The sequence below is a fragment of the Aedes albopictus genome, chromosome 2, assembly GCF_035046485.1.
Source record: "Aedes albopictus strain Foshan chromosome 2, AalbF5, whole genome shotgun sequence".
NCBI lineage: Eukaryota > Metazoa > Arthropoda > Insecta > Diptera > Culicidae > Aedes > Aedes albopictus.
The window spans coordinates 215,836,348-215,853,059 of record NC_085137.1 but is presented as its reverse complement, the minus strand read 5'-3'; the positions used below and the strand labels follow the sequence as shown (position 1 = coordinate 215,853,059).

Sequence of the window (16,712 nt, the reverse complement as noted above, 5' to 3'; positions counted from 1 at the left end):
GTGACTCTCGTCTGAAAATGCCAGGATGAAGGTCAATTTGTTAAGTAGTATTGCATGGCGTAGCAAACACAAACATAGCACGCCCTATGAATAGAATGCAAGGCGTAGAACAAAAATTCGCTTCGGTGTTTCATCGTGTGGTTCGAAAACAAGAGACGATCGCTGCTGCTGGATGTGCTTGACTCTGCATTGAACGAGGGTTGGCTTGAGTGGCTTTTGCGTGAATCGATTATGTTTTGATGGACTGCGTTTGTCGTATGAAGTGATAGTTAGAGCAGGTGTCATTCGACATTGACCATCCTGAAACTGCACAACCCTGGTGGCCACCCGTTAATCTAAACTTCCCATAAGAATTTTAAACAACATTCTGAAATCAACTTCAGGCGAAACTTTATGAAGCAAATTGTAAAGTGCTATTTTTAACGGGAATTCTAATACTCTAGAAGTCTAGAACCTCTTGTTATGCCATTATTGGCTGGGGGTGCATACATAAAAACGCTATAGAAAAGGAAATTTTGTGCATAAATTAGGTCAGAGCTTTAATGAGGGAATCTAGTTCGCGAGGATAGGTCTTGCTTCTGGACATTTGAAATGGGGCCAAGTGGGTTTCCAGGAAGGTACCAGAGCCCAAAAAAAAGGGGCGCAAAGGGGTTTCAGGGCGTTTGAGGGGAATGTTTCAGAGGTTTTCAGGAGCCTTTTGAGGGTTTTCCGGCAAATTTCGTTGGCGTTTTAATGGGATTATGTGCATTTCAGGTCAATAGTATAAAGGAGGTTTCAAGGACTTTTCAAAGGGCTTAAAGAGGGGTCTCATAACCCTTTGAAGCGTTACAAGGGGTTTCAGGAGCGTTTTAAGGCAATTCACAGGCATTTTAGAGAGTATCAGGGAGTTTTAAAACCGTTTTAAGGGCGTTCCTAGAGGGTTTAGCAGTATTTGGTAGCACTATAACGAATAGTACATTGGAGCCTTACAAATGTTCATTTATTTTTCCGTATCGGGTCCCACGTCTGGGAACTTAGATAAGCAAAATAAAATGGAACATTACAAATGCACAAAACACAAACATGCAACACATAACATAAATTGTGCCCAGTTATCCAAATAGATAACGTAGTCCAATCCCAGGATGACGAGGTTTCATTTTTGTTCTTGGTCCATCAGTCAATCCTGTAATCGTATTTTTTCTGGCAGTTCGCCTTTTAGTTCGCAGCATCTGTTGCGGCATTCATAGCTTGATTTGGTCTAGGATTTTCTTATCCTAAGGGGGCATCACGTTGGGCGCCAATGTAACGAATAGTACATTGGAACCTCATAAATGCACATTTTATTTTCCGTATCAGGCCCCACGTCTGGGAACTTAGATACGAAAAACAAAATGGAACATTACAAATGCACAAAACACAAACATGCAACACATAACATAAATTGTGCCCAGTTATCCAAATAGATAACTAAGTCCGAACCCAGGATGACGAGGTTTCATTTTTGTTCTTGGTCCATCAGTCATCCTGTAATCGTATTTTTTCTGGCAGTTCGCCTTTTAGTTCGCAGCATCTGTTGCTGCATTCATAGCTTGTTTTGGTCTAGGAATTTCTAATCCTAAGGGGGCATCCTGATTTGGGCAACAACACAAGACCGTCTACAATTTGATGTCCGTGTTAGGGCACGGCTTGTGCGTTTTGTACTGGATCACTCCTGAAATTTTTGGAGCGCTACAAATGCACATTAAATTTCAGGGACAAATGTACAAACCTTAGTAAAACATACAAAATAAACAGACAAAATGTTCACAACAATTTACAAACGTAACACACTCCATGCAACAATCGAAGAATTTTCCATGATTTGGAGAATGCAATCCATGGAAAATTCTTAAAACTACTTTACAACGTATTAACTATATTACAAACGTAACACAACACCAGCAACAGCGGAAGAATTTTTCAAGAATCGAAATCGCGATTCTTGAAAAATTCTAAAACACTCCTATTTACCATCCTTTCAAGTGGTCGGTTGATGGCAGCGATGATCATTTTGTTTGGTGTCACCAGACTAACTAAATTACGTAAGCCAAACGCTTACCAGATAACTCCGAGAGTTAAATTGCCACCAGGCTAACCTTAAACTAATTGCCACCAGGCTAACTTAAAACTAATAACGCCAGCGAATCCTGGCAAAGGGTATGATCTAACGCCATTAACCAACGGCCAAAGAACTGCCATCAATCAAGCACTTAGCCTTCATCTATCTTTACTGTTGCGGACACTCATATATGATCTACTCTAAGTTTACCTAAACTAAACCAGATGGATCAACAAAGAAACAATAAACTATAACATGAACGTGGGTTTTTTAGTTGGGCGCCAATGTAACGGAAACATTGGAACCTTATAAATGCGCAAGGCCCCACGTTCACGCAAAAACGGATAAACCCCAAAACGCATCTGTAGTACCGTAATCCGGGGTCGAATTGATCACTTTAAAACAACTTTCGCGGATAACATCAGTGCCTGTTCAAATATTACCAAAAGAATTTCTGTAAAACCAGTACCCAGTGGATCTCCATGGAACCATGTGACAGAATTTTGTTCAACAAATTTAAACTTTTAACTTAAAGTTTAAATTTGTTGAACTTCAAATATCAAAATATTGGAAATGCCACTTTGGGGCGAAATTGATCAGTATACAATTTAGCATCGGTTGGAAAGGAAAATTTCCTTCACCACTTATTTTTGCTCTTCTAAAACCGAATAACACGTTTAAAATCTTACAACTAGTGAATTTATTACTTTAAATGCAAAATTAAATTTTGAAATTTCCTCCTAAACGCCTAAAGGTAGGCAATTTCATTTAAAATAAGTGATTTCTATCACAAAAAATGACTATTTCTTCATAAAATGAACTTTTTATAACTATTTCATTTTCTGATTAGCTGCATTACATCCCTACCAAGGCTCCACAAAAATGTTAAAACAGAGAATTCACGGGAAGTCCTATTAGCAATTGATTGTTTAGTAGGAATGATTTCGGCTAAATGATAAATACATTGCAAATTACTTGAAAAAATAAGGCAAAACTAACATTTTCTAAAAAATTGAAAGTCTACACTCATCTCTAGACATCTACGAATCAGATGACGTAAAAAGTTTAAGATCATTACAACGCTTAAGAGTTCCTTGTATGGAATTACAATGTAGTACCCGAGTGATCAATTTCGCCCCGCTGAACAATTTGACCCCGGTTTACGGTACTAGTTACTATACTCGAACGTTTCTAGGCGCTATCGCATAGATTTTACATCAGCACTAAACCGCAACACATCGGCATTTTCAACAATGCAAACCTACGAACTCCACAGTTCAAACTTGGACTTCCTCGAAGTCCACCAACAGTTGGTCCTTGACCAACACCATCTCGCTCGCTTTGACTTGCTTCATCGTGAGCTGTTTTCTCCTCCTGATTATCTTTCTCAATCATTTTGCCAGGCCTTTTGCTTGGATTTCAAATCGGACCCAAACCCGAAATTTGTCGCCATTGCAAAGTCAGCACTTTCCGCTATTCCCGGTCTATGCTACGTTGCTTCGTTGAACACCGATCTCGTCCAAACTATCGACGTGGTTAAGAAACTTGGCTTTTTCCCACACACCGATGACACCAAAAATTTTTTGATGCATGGAAGACTCACTGACTACGGTACTCACCTCCATATGGAGCGTAATCACGCTCCGGTTTCTGGTGTTGGCTATGTAGGCTGGAGGTTCTCCTTGTTCTCTTTCATCCGCGGTACTATCATCGGTACGATTTGCTATGTTACCGGAACGATCGTCGGATCTCAGCCCGAATTCCGCGCTGCAGTTGACGCCCAGATAAACAACGCTATTGACGTCCAAATCAACAACGCTATGGCTACCGATGAGGCAGTATCAACCGTCCTCGAGTCTTGTGCTCTGGATGAACTCGCGGTGCTAGCCTCTGTCGAAGCTGTTCCGTCGACCATCGTTCCGTCTGCCGTGGCTGAAGTCGTCGAGTCTCTTCCAGTCGATTCTTTGTCGGATCTTACACCAGTTTCGGCTCCACTATCCGCAGTTATAACCACCGCCGTTTCCACCACTGCTTCGGACATTGCATCACCGGAGACGCTCACTCCGACGACCACCCGCAACATTCTGGCGTACACCACGTCGGTATTCGGTCGTCTGAGCCGCCCGGTCGTCAGTTTTGTCAACGGTGTCTCACGAGACCAATTACCTGCTGCTAATTCCACCGTTTACTCATCAGTCCGATCTGGAATATCATCATTTTCAGATACACTTCGTGGTTCCTGCCGTGGGTTGTATCGACGTTCTGTAAGCTCAGCGGTCGATGCTTATCATAGTGTCGACGATTACTTACGCACGTCGCCGTTCTTCACCGTTAAATACCTCTTTTATTTGTTCAAGTCTGCAGTATTTGCTTTCGTCCGAGTGACGTTTAATAATCCTGTATCCACCCTGCTTGTAGCGTACGTATCCACCCCGATCATTCGTGGGTACGCAAAAAGGCATGGCTGGCCACACTTTCCGGTTATTAACGTCATGACAATTTTAACCATTCCCGCCACTGTCGGTCTTGTTTGCAAGATTTTTGACAGCTTCTACTCGACATTACGTTTTACGACCATGACTTTCTGCGAAGCAGCCGGAATCCCACCTCCGTCCGCATTGGCCGTTACCACTACCGGACTAACAGCTACCGTTGGGACGTACGTGCTGCGTTGCACACCCACTGGTTTGGCTGTCGGAGGCCGAATTCGACGTTGGTTTATGCGACGACCTACGTACTCCTGCGTATTGCTTCCACCGTCTCATGGTCTAACAACAATTTCTTCGCAACATCCCGGTCTATTTCTCGATTTGTCAACCATCGTCACCGGAAAGGAACTCGATGCGCTGTCGGAAGATTCTCGCACCACATTTGTCCAAAACAAGCTATACGCTTACCTCGGGCAATCGTCAAAAATGGTTGTCTTGAATCCTTTCTTCGACGCCTTCGGAATGCGCGTGTTAGGCACATATTGTTTGGAACCCGCAGTCGTTGCTACCAACGAACCGGACAATCTCGCCGCCGTCCGCGCTCTTACCGAACGCTGCGCAAAAATAGCCGTTACCTTTCCCGATTACGCTAGTTTACATGCACGATTAATGACACACACTTGACTCCGTATCGGACGTCGGCAGGACTATCATCAAAAAGGCGATTATACACTTCCCACTGCGAAAACGTTCAACGCTTACATTCACTCTCCAGTCGAATCGATCAACCGACCTCCCGCAAAACCACCGAAATTACCAGTATATAGTACTAACGAAATTTTTTGTGCGGTGTACCATGTGGATGAGGCCATTGTTGATCCAGTACCTATTCCGGAGATTGAACCAGAGCCACCGCCTCTTCCATTTACTCCAGCCGCCGTCCATGGATCCGTAGGTAACCTCCAAATATATTACGACATGCTTTTTCCATCTACGCCGCTCACTTTGTACGAACATGAGGCTTACCTAGTTCAGCTTTCCACATTTGACATATCTTTACCCAGGTCAACGTTAGTCCCCGGTAAAAATGCTTTCAATTTTCCACAGTACGATTGTCTCCGTCCTACTTTGAAAACTCAAATGCCTCCTAAGAAACCGAACACTCAATTAGAAACACTCCTCGGCTTTCAGAAGCGTAATGGAAACGTCGCTCGACTGCACTCCGGATCGAACCCCGAGATCTTAGCTAAACAAACATACGATCACTTTATCCGATCAGCAGTGGAACCTCGTAACATGCACGTTTTTGAACAATTTCACCGGTCACCGATAGATATATCAAACCAAGACTTTGATGAGTGGTTACGTACTCAAGATAACCCAGACGTCGTACGAAAGTTGTCGCAGTCTGATACACCCATCAATGAACGGTTAACCAACCTTTTCAACTTCATGATAAAAACCGCTGTCAAGCCCGCTATGCAGGACAGTGACTACAACAAAGTCGCCTCAGTACAAACCATTGCTGCTGCGTTGAAGTCAGTTAATGCCTTGTATTGCCCCATATTCATCAAGTTGAAAAAGCGTTGGTTATCCGTTATGCGGTCAAAATATATCTATCTAACCGATCTCTCCCTCGACGAATTTGAAGAACTGCTGAACCGCCGATTCTCATCTATCGAGTATTTGAATTCCACTCGAATCGAGAACGACATTTCGAAGTATGACAAGTCGATGCGAGCTTGAACCTTGTTGTTCGAGACGCGCATCTACAAGGCTTTAGGGTTACCTGATCATTTGGCGCTTATATGGTACCAAAGCCACGTCTTGTCCCGATACCTCGATTCAGTCAGCGGGTTTTCTACTACCGTCGCTTACCAACGCCGATCCGGAGACGCTTCAACCTTTTTCGGAAACACACTAGTCAATCATGCCGTCGCCATGGCTATCTACGCCGACTATGAACTTCTCGGTGGTGTGTTCGCCGGTGATGATAATCACCTGTGGGGTTTAAGCTCTCTCCGTGATAACGTAGCTCCGATCTACTCCGACATCTTCAATTTTGAGGCAAAAACTTTGACACATTTCCAAACATCATATTTTTGTGGTAAATTTATCCTCGCGTCAATTGATGGTTTCACAGTCGTCCCCGATCCGATCAAGCTGCTCATGAAGCCCGGCTAGCTCAGTCGGTAGAGCATGAGACTCTTAATCTCAGGGTCGTGGGTTCGGGCCCCACGTTGGGCGCCAATATAACGAATAGTACATTGGAACCTCATAAATGCACATTTTATTTTCCGTATCAGGCCCCACGTCTGGGAACTTAGATACGAAAAACAAAATGGAACATTACAAATGCACAAAACACAAACATGCAACACCTTACATAAATTGTGCCCAGTTATCCAAATAGATAACTAAGTCCGAATCCAGGATGACGAGGTTTCATTTTTGTTCTTGGTCCATCAGTCAATCCTGTAATCGTATTTTTCTGGCAGTTCGCCTTTTAGTTCGCAGCATCTGTTGCGGCATTCATAGCTTGTTTTGGTCTAGGAATTTCTAATCTTAAAGGGGCGTCCAGATTCGGGCAACAACACAATACCGTCTACAATTTGATGTCCGTGTTAGGGGATGGCTTGTGCGTTTTGTGCTGGTTCGCTCCTGAAATGTTTGGAGCGCTACAAATGCATATTAAAATTTAGGGGCAAATGAACAAATCACAGTACAAAACAGAAAATTAACTGACAATATGTTCACAACTATTTACAAACGTAACAGCACTTCAGAGACGTTTTTGTGGAGGGAGGGGTCTCTGAAAATCCTCTAAAACTTCCTGAATGACTCCGAAATTCCTCTAAAACCCGCACGGAGCCCATTTGAAGCACCTGAGACCCGGGACACTCCCGGTAGTTTTAAATGTGGTTTGGGCTTATGTTCATGCCAACTGTTCATCAGGTTACTTAAAAAGCAACGATTTGATGTATCGCATATACGGGTTTGGTTCACTTTTACATTTGACCACTTCTGGCGGGACACCCGGAACTAGTAACACTACCGGTAGTAACTTATGTGGGCTGTGCTGATTTTCGTATTATCCGCACGGCGTGTGTATGGGAAAGATTTATAACAAAAAAAATGGGCATCGCCAAATGTTTCGCTATTCAAAAATAGAGGCTTCCAGCTTTCATTTGCACGGTTCCTCAAAAAAATTCACCGAGGGATCTCGAACAACTTTTTCAGAATACTGTTTTTCCCCATACAAAATGAACGGCTCCAAATTAATCCCTATTTCTACTTAACAAACATACCCAATTTTTGTATGAAGAAGTTCCCCCGATGGAATATTTCGATGTTGGGCTTGAATGAAAGCTAGTAGCGTCAACTTTCACGTTACGTAAAAATTAGCGATGCTTATTTTTTTGTAATAAATTTCTTCTGCTAGACACACCGTGCCCGCACATCAGGTTACGACAAAAAAGCGGGTTGGTTCACTTGTATATTTGGCTATTTCTGGTGGAACACCCGGAACCGGCTTCGGAGCACTTACATAGCTCATTTTTACATTTTACCAATTCCGGCGAGACATTCGGAACCAACTGTGGAACACTAATGGCGGTCTTAACCTTTTGTAGCCGGACTGTTTCGCCACTGCTGCCGCAACCTCGTTGGCTTCGAACACGTTTGTTAGGGTCGGTTTCATCACCGGGGTCATATATGACCCCTCCGGCTCCAAAGGCTTAAACGTAATCTGGGAATATTTTCTTAAAAACCGTTCATCAGGTTATCGAAAAAGCCGCGATTTAATGTATCGCATGCATGGGTTTGGTTCCCATCTACATTTGACCACTTCTGGAGGGACACTCGGAACCGGGTCCGGACATTACTGGTTTAGATAAAGTCTAAGCCTATTTTCCTGCACACCGTTCATCAGATTATCGAAAAAACGGCGATTTGATGTGTTGCATGCATGGGTTTGGTTCACTTTTATAGTTGGCCGCTTCCGGCGGGACACCCGGAACCGGCTCCGGAATGTTACCGGTTCTGATGTGGTCTGAGACTATTTACCTGCTTACCTTATACCAGGTTATCGAAAAAGCGGTGGTTTAATGTGTCGCATTCATTGGTTTGTTGCATTGCCATATCTGTCCCCTTCCTGGGGTACTGGTCCGGAACACCTAAATGGCCATTACTCCGGAACGGCTGGACCGATCCGAACCATTTTCAATAGAAAACAATGGCATCAGATTCCGCGTCGAATGAACCGTCGGTCATTAAAATCGGTTGAGGTTTACTGTCGAAAAGTGATTGTGAGTTTTTTTTTTTGTACACATACACACATACACACACACATATAGACACACAGACATCACCTCAATTCGTCGAGCTGAGTTGATTGGTATATTAGACTTGACCCCTCCAGGGGCTCTATCATTCGTTTTTGGAGTGAACATATAGCCTTTCGGTACACCCAGAAACCAAAAAAACTAAACTCTGATGAAAACACCGACAGTTCATCTATTTCCTCTATGAAAAAAAACTTCATAATATATTCGAAAATTTCCGGTTAAAAACAAGAATATTCTTGCTATTCTTCTAAGAACTCAGTGAAAGATTCTTAAACCAAATTCTACCCAAATAAACACAACTATTAAGCAGGAACATTTTGACCTTCTATTCTCTAGGGGTTTGGATGTCCTCAAGAATTCAGGCCAAAATGTTATGAAAAACTGTTAACAAGTTTTGGAGGGAGTTTAAAATTTTATGGATAGCTAGCAAGATAATTACAATCTTTTCAATAAAAACCATAATGTGTGTGATATACATCTTGCCAGTATACCTACAGTAGTTTGATGCTTTCATCATTAAACTCAAATCAACAGATGTTCTTGAATTATTTTTTGCTGGCTACATATTTTGATCCGTGCAATGAGATTTTCTGGGGTCTCCTGAAATGTGGAGGCTAGAGGGGCCATGACATGTTGCTGAATGACTTTGAATACTCGCAATTTGAGTAAGCGAAATTTTAAAACTTTTAGGATGATGATAGTTATAATCTGAAAGAATAGTTCTGAAAGATTGTATAAAGTTGCAAAGTTCGCTTATCAAAACAAAATGTTATCGGAATCCGTGGCACAATGGTCACATGTTCGCTTAGTAGGCGCATGGTCGTGGTCGTGGGTTCGGTTCCCAGCACTGGCACTCGCAATTTTCCGCCAGTTGCTCTTTCTCCCGAAAGCGGCTGATACTGACCCTTTTCTGAACCCATCGATAGTGTATGAACTACTCTTCAATGCGCTCCGCTAACCAAGTAGCTAGAGGGTAATTGAAACAGTATATAATTGGGTAACAAGATTAGTTATCAGTTTGTTATATTTCCTTTTCCGAGAATCTCGTTTTCCGACGAAGATGTCTGGTTCTGTTCTGAACCCGGAGCCACCGCTACGCCGATAGGCAAACGTAACCTTTTTACGATCGAACACCAGAGCATAAAGATATTAGTTGCCTGACAGCGAAATTTTAACGCGTGTCTATTTGTATTACAAAGGAAGAATTCATAAATCCGACGCTGCTGGCTGCTTCGTTGAATATGTTTATGGAAATAAAAGAAACAAGAAGCGAAGCACACCCATTATCGGAACGGCGATGGGAGCTCACGCACCAGATTCTCCAGAAAAAGATAGAAACTAATAAAATGTCACACACATTTTCATTCACACACTGAACGAACTGAAGCGACTCGTCATCTCCGTCGTCGTCTTCCTCGCGGAATGAACGGGGTTACACCGCGGAGGGTTCCATTTCTTACACGAATGGCAATTAAATTCCATAATGGGTTTGCATAAATCAGACCTCCGGGAAGCGATTATGAATTTTTATTTCACAAAACGTCTTGCCAGACGTCCGCCACTTGGAAACGTTCAAAAATTACGTTCAACATTTGGGGGAGGGGGGGTGGTGGGTCTACAAAAGTGTGACACTACGTGTATTAGGTATAGGGAAAATGCGTGACAGAGGGGGGAGGGGGGGTCTAGAAATCCCAAAAATTGATGGACGTAATATTTGAATCTTCCCCTTCTGTGTTGTTGATGCTGAATGCTGCTGATGCTCTGGTGTCTGGTCTGCTGGCGTCTTTCCATCTGGAATTGATCGTTCGTCGTTGTTGGCTTCAATGGCAATGCAGTCAAGTCAGTCACTGTGCGCTCACATTAGCCAATTAGGACCGTCAAAGTGGAATCGTGATTGCATATTTAACAATTCCATCAATCACGGGACACCCGACCCGGTTCAAATGACACAAAGTAACACTGGCAACTGCAACTGCATACCCCATCGCCGACGGCGGTCGAGCTAGACTGAACGTCTCGCACTGTGACTGACTACCTAGGCTGGAGTAGCTAGATAGTCATTGAGCAAGCAAGTGCCTGATGGCTGCAGCAGTGGTGCACCTCACACGACGAACGATGGCATCGCGCGGGCTACTGACTGCCGCCTATGTGTGAGCAAATATCAGGCCAAACATATCTAAAGGTCCTATCTGCAGAAGAGAGGTTCTCTTTGGTTTCCCTCTATTTCGTTATTATCTTAGCTGTTTATTTCAAATATGATTGTCTCCTTGCATAGAACGATGGTCAAAACAATCGTCTTCTGATTCGTACTGCAAAAGTAGTTTAAAAGTGTACCATTACATTGCAATAATTGAAAGAGAAAGTGAACGAAGAGAGCCTCTCAAATACAGATAGAACCTATTGAAATGTTTGGCCTGATATATGAAATCAATTAATACAATTTCCATTAGCAGATGGTTGTGCGAAGTAAACGAACGAGCCTCTAAGCTGAATCTCGTGTCTTGCAGCTTCAATTCACAGGCAGTTCGATTCGAAACAGGCGAGATGCAGACATTCCTGCAGCTATACAATGTTGTAAAATGTCTCGTCAATGGAGACCGAAGCTCTCGATGGTGATGAACTTGTGATGAACCGATGCACTGCAGATGGATCAGAAAAATGAGTCATGAGTTTTGCTCGTTATAATTGGATTAGATAGGATCCTCATCTTCAAGTTTGTGTATCGTAGCTCAGGCAGGTAGAACCTTAGGAAAAAGTGGCTTTAATTATCAGTGAGTATTACTGCAATCCCCGGAGAAAAATTGGTTCAGTCCTTGAAGATGGATTGATCTAATCTCTAGAGATTGAATGTTCAAATCTCTAGGGAGAGATTGATCCAATTCCTGCAAAGAGATTGTTCCAATCCCTGGAGAGGGATTGTTCCCTGGAGAGGGATTGTTCCAATCCCTGGAGAGAGATTTCTCCAATCCTTGGAGAGGGATTGTTCCAATCCCTGGAGAGGGATTGTTCCAATCCCTGAAGAGAGATTGTTCCAATCCCTGGAGAGGGATTGTTCCAATCCCTGGAGAGGGATTGTTCCAATCCCTGGAGAGGGATTGTTCCAATCCCTGGAGAGGCATTGTTCAAATTCCTGGAGAGGGATTGTTCCAATCCCTGGAGAGGGATTGTTCCAATCCCTGGAGAGGGATTGTTCCAATCCCTGGAGAGGGATTGTTCCAATCCCTGGAGAGGGATTGTTCCAATCCCTGGAGAGGGATTGTTCCAATCCCTGGAGAGGGATTGTTCCAATCCCTGGAGAGGGATTGTTCCAATCCCTGGAGAGGGATTGTTCCAATCCCTGGAGAGGGATTGTTCCAATCCCTGGAGAGGGATTGTTCCAATCCCTGGAGAGGGATTGTTCCAATCCCTGGAGAGGGATTGTTCAAATCCCTGGAGAGGGATTGTTCCAATCCCTGGAGAGGGATTGTTCCAATCCCTGGAGAGGGATTGTTCCAATCCCTGGAGAGGGATTGTTCCAATCCCTGGATAGGGATTGTTCCAATCCCTGGATAGGGATTGTTCCAATCCCTGGAGAGGGATTGTTCCAATCCCTGGAGAGGGATTGTTCCAATCCCTGGAGAGGGATTGTTCCAATCCCTGGAGAGGGATTGTTCCAATCCCTGGAGAGGGATTGTTCCAATCCCTGGAGAGGGATTGTTCCAATCCCTGGAGAGGGATTGTTCCAATCCCTGGAGAGGGATTGTTCCAATCCCTGGAGAGGGATTGTTCCAATCCCTGGAGAGGGATTGTTCCAATCCCTGGAGAGGGATTGTTCCAATCCCTGGAGAGGGATTGTTCCAATCCCTGGAGAGGGATTGTTCCAATCCCTGGAGAGGGATTGTTCCAATCCCTGGAGAGTGATTGTTCCAATCCCTGGAGAGGGATTGTTCCAATCCCTGGAGAGGGATTGTTCCAATCCCTGGAGAGGGATTGTTCCAATCCCTGGAGAGGGATTGTTCCAATCCCTGGAGAGGGATTGTTCCAATCCCTGGAGAGGGATTGTTCCAATCCCTGGAGAGGGATTGTTCCAATCCCTGGAGAGGGATTGTTCCAATCTCTGGAGAGGGATTGTTCCAATCCCTGGAGAGGGATTGTTCCAATCCCTGGAGAGGGATTGTTCCAATCCCTGGAGAGGGATTGTTCCAATCCCTGGAGAGGGATTGTTCCAATCCCTGGAGAGGGATTGTTCCAATCCCTGGAGAGGGATTGTTCCAATCCCTGGAGAGGGATTGTTCCAATCCCTGGAGAGGGATTCCTTCATTTCCTAGAGAGGGATTTCTCTTAACCTTGGAGAGGGATTGCTGATACCCAACGAACTAATTAAGACAGTTTTACAAATCCTTTATTAGAATCCTTATTCACCTCGAATCCAACAAGCAGCAGGGATGCGAAAGCGCAAATCTGCCAAATACCTTCAATCAAAGGATAAATTTACATAGAACTGCAACACCCCAACTGTGTACGTACACGTCAATGTTAAGCATTCACCGGGATTTTCTCTTCTGGACACCAGCTTGTCTGGCGCTTTGTCTGTCACGACGGGCTCAGACCAGTATAGTAATCCCTCACGTAACACAAGGTTACTAAGAACGGCGGTCGGAGTATAACGGACGAACTATCTTCTCGATTAGGCGAGTATGTACGGTTGCTAAGCCAGGCGAAAGTCGCCACACTGTACAAATGGAGCACTCCCTTCTCGGGCGGTTGTTCTGCTGGCATGGCAGCAGAAGATGCTAATTGATTTACGATGCTAAAAATAGTCCTGAATCGAGACCAACAGTAGCCAAGCGAAGGTGAGTTGGTGCATCCTTCGAGATAATACCCTAGCCTGTAGGGAGCAGAGCTACGGTTCTTTCGGAACTCGAGTCCCTTCGATGGAAACAAGAGTATTCATCTGACTACATGGTGGAAGGTTCTAACTATCGTACCTACTGGCAGCCGCTCGCTATTAGTTCAGCATTGGGGATTCATAATACCTGAAAAAAGAAAAGGAAGAAAACATCAATAAGTATCTAGGTCAAAACGGAATGAATTAAATGACTTAATTCAACAAAAAGGCGTGATTTGAAAACACCAATCCTTTTTTCATATTTAGTAAAAATCTCCAAACGGTCTGTCAAAGAATTCAAACACATAGGTGGAATTAAAAGGAAAAGTATTTCACTAGTTTATCTTACTTATTTCTTCGTATTTTTTTAGATTTTCCCCAGATTGCATTCCTCATATCTTCGTAAGATTGTTAAGAAAATTCCATTGACATTTGTTAGACATTCTATTGGGATCGGCTCCAAAAAGTATGTTTTGCGGCAAGTGCATTGTGTGTTTCCTTAGGAAATTTCTTTTGATTTTTTTTTTGCCAATTCATTTGGAACTTTCTCGGCAATTTATGTGTGAGCTAATTCGGTGATACCTTTGGAAATATATTGAAGTACCCAAGTAACCAAAAGTTCCGCTTCCCATGACAAAATGCACTTTCAAGTTCCGCGAAGTTCAGATAAAGTTCCAAATGGAACTTTCTGGCTGCTTAAGAGGCTAACGATGAGCCTTGCTGGAACTTCGGTCACAAGTTCCGGCAAGGCTCATTGTTAGCCTCTTAAGCAGCCAGAAAGTTCCATTCGGAACTTTATCTGAACTTCGCGGAACTTTAAAGCTGCTTAAGATGCTACTCGGAACTTTGTCGGAACTTTCAAGTTCATAGAAGTTCAGTTCAATAGCATTGTGTTTCAATGAAGATTAAATTTATTTCTTTTACAGAAAACAACTGTTAAAGCATATATGAATAAAAGACAAATGAGGGGCCCAGAATCAAAGGGGTGTAAGTGACCATTTTGTCGATTTTGAGCTGAGCATATCATAAAATTCTTCAGATTTCAAGTTTTCAGGAACTTTTTTAAGATTGTTTCTACGATGATTGGAAAAATTACAATAAATCAGAGAAAATTAGGTTGATTTTGAAGCTCCATATATTTTGTATGGGATGAAAAATTGGTCAAAAACTTTAAACCTCATTTACTCGAAAGTGGGTTTTTGTCACTTACACCCCTTTGCTTCTAACCCCCTCAAATATGAGTTTATCAAATTAACACTTATGTGGCCGGCAGGGTACCCGGGTACCTTTTTCAATTTCAAATCTCGATATTTTAATGGTTGTTGAAACTAGGATGTTGGAACTCTGTTAGATCTTAGAACTCGTGAATATACATCTATTAATGGGGTTGACCGAATTTTAAAGTAAGCAGGGGCAGGGGGAGGGGCTCCTGCATTTTTTTTATTACGTGGAAGGCCGGCAGGGTACCCGGGTACCCACGAAATTGAAATGATCATATCTCCGTCAATTTTGCATAGATTTTGGAAATTTTTAGCTCATTCAACTCAGAAACTCATCATCTATCGGGAAAATATTTGGTTAGACCGATCTAATCACCGTGGTTTTCGGAAAATCCATATTTTTGGGAGCATGTCCTTATACCATATTGAAACCCACATTGTTAAGACTAGGATGTTTATGGTCAACCATGGCCCCACGAGAAGCGTGTTCCGAAATCACAGTTTCAAAGTCAACACGTTTTATGATTCCAGGCCAGTCAGATACAATATGCCAAAGCAATTTTACGATGCTTGGTACCGAAATTGCTACTAACCTACCGAAAATCCCGTATATTGTATTGTATAAAAACATGGATCCGTAAATCCGGATTTTCCGGTACCCATGGTGATCGGACCGGTCCAACCAAATACGATCTCGATAGATAATGAGTTTCTGAGTTGAATGAGGCAAAAACTTTTAAAATCGGTGGAAAAATCGCTGAGATATAATCATTTCCATTTCGTGGGTACCCGGGTACCCTGCCGGCCTTCTACGGGTGTTTTTTTTGCTGGCCACACTACGGTTAATGAATATTAGGCTTGAGCAAAAAAAAAAAAAGAATTGCCGCCCATCGGATTCGAACCGATAGTCGCCGCGTGAGAACCCTGCGCTCTACCACAGTACTACAGTTGCGATTAAGTGAGCAGCAGGTAAAGTCTGACTTGAATCGATTTTCTGTCGGCAGCTAGTTTTGCACATTTGTACAGTAGTGAAGTTAGCTTGCCTTTGTCAAGTGTCTTCAGCAACGCAGCGGTAAGTCGACAGGCTATCACGCAGGAGGATCCAGTTCAAATCTACATAGCCAGCGGCATGAGTGAAAATATAATTATCAGAAGCAATTTCCAGACATGAATCACAAACCCACCAACAGAGTTGTGATTCTTGAAAACACATTTTTGTTTCTACATGAATTTTGTCAAAGTTCTGCCAGAAGCTGCTTAGAAGGCTATCCAGCATGCTTATGTGAACTTTCAAGTTCCAAAATTACTTAAAAATGAAGCTGCTTAGAAGGCTAATGAGCAACCTCGAACAAGCTGCTTAGCTAATAAAGTACCCTTTTATCTGAACTTTTGGTTACTTGGGTATTCTTTCTGATATTACTCTGAAAATTGTTCCGGCAATTATTTTGTGAATTCTTTCTGTAATTCATATGAGTAATTTCTGTGTAAATTTTTCGCACAAGAAGCATGAATAATTGAGAATAACTTCTATTTTGTTTTCAAATTGTCATCGGCAATTTCTTTGAAAGCTTCTTCGGAAACACCTTTAGGGATCGATTGAACTTTGGAAGAGATTGAAACTTTGATTGAAAATTCTCTAAATTTCTTTATGACTTTGTTGGCAAATTATTTTTGAGAATCGTTCAAGCAATATTTTTTTTTTTTGCAAAAGCATTCAGCAATTCCTCTAGTAACAATGATAGCTGAATAACAGCTTATTCAGCTAATATT

At 42.8% G+C, this 16,712-nt stretch overlaps 1 non-coding gene across 1 annotated transcript; it reads left to right on the top strand.

The window, feature by feature from the left end:
• The first annotated feature begins 6,683 nt into the window (after window positions 1-6,683).
• On the top strand, window positions 6,684-6,756 carry Trnak-cuu (transfer RNA lysine (anticodon CUU)). Its single transcript has one exon. It is a non-coding gene; the product is annotated as a tRNA-Lys (tRNA).
• Window positions 6,757-16,712: the final 9,956 nt, after the last annotated feature.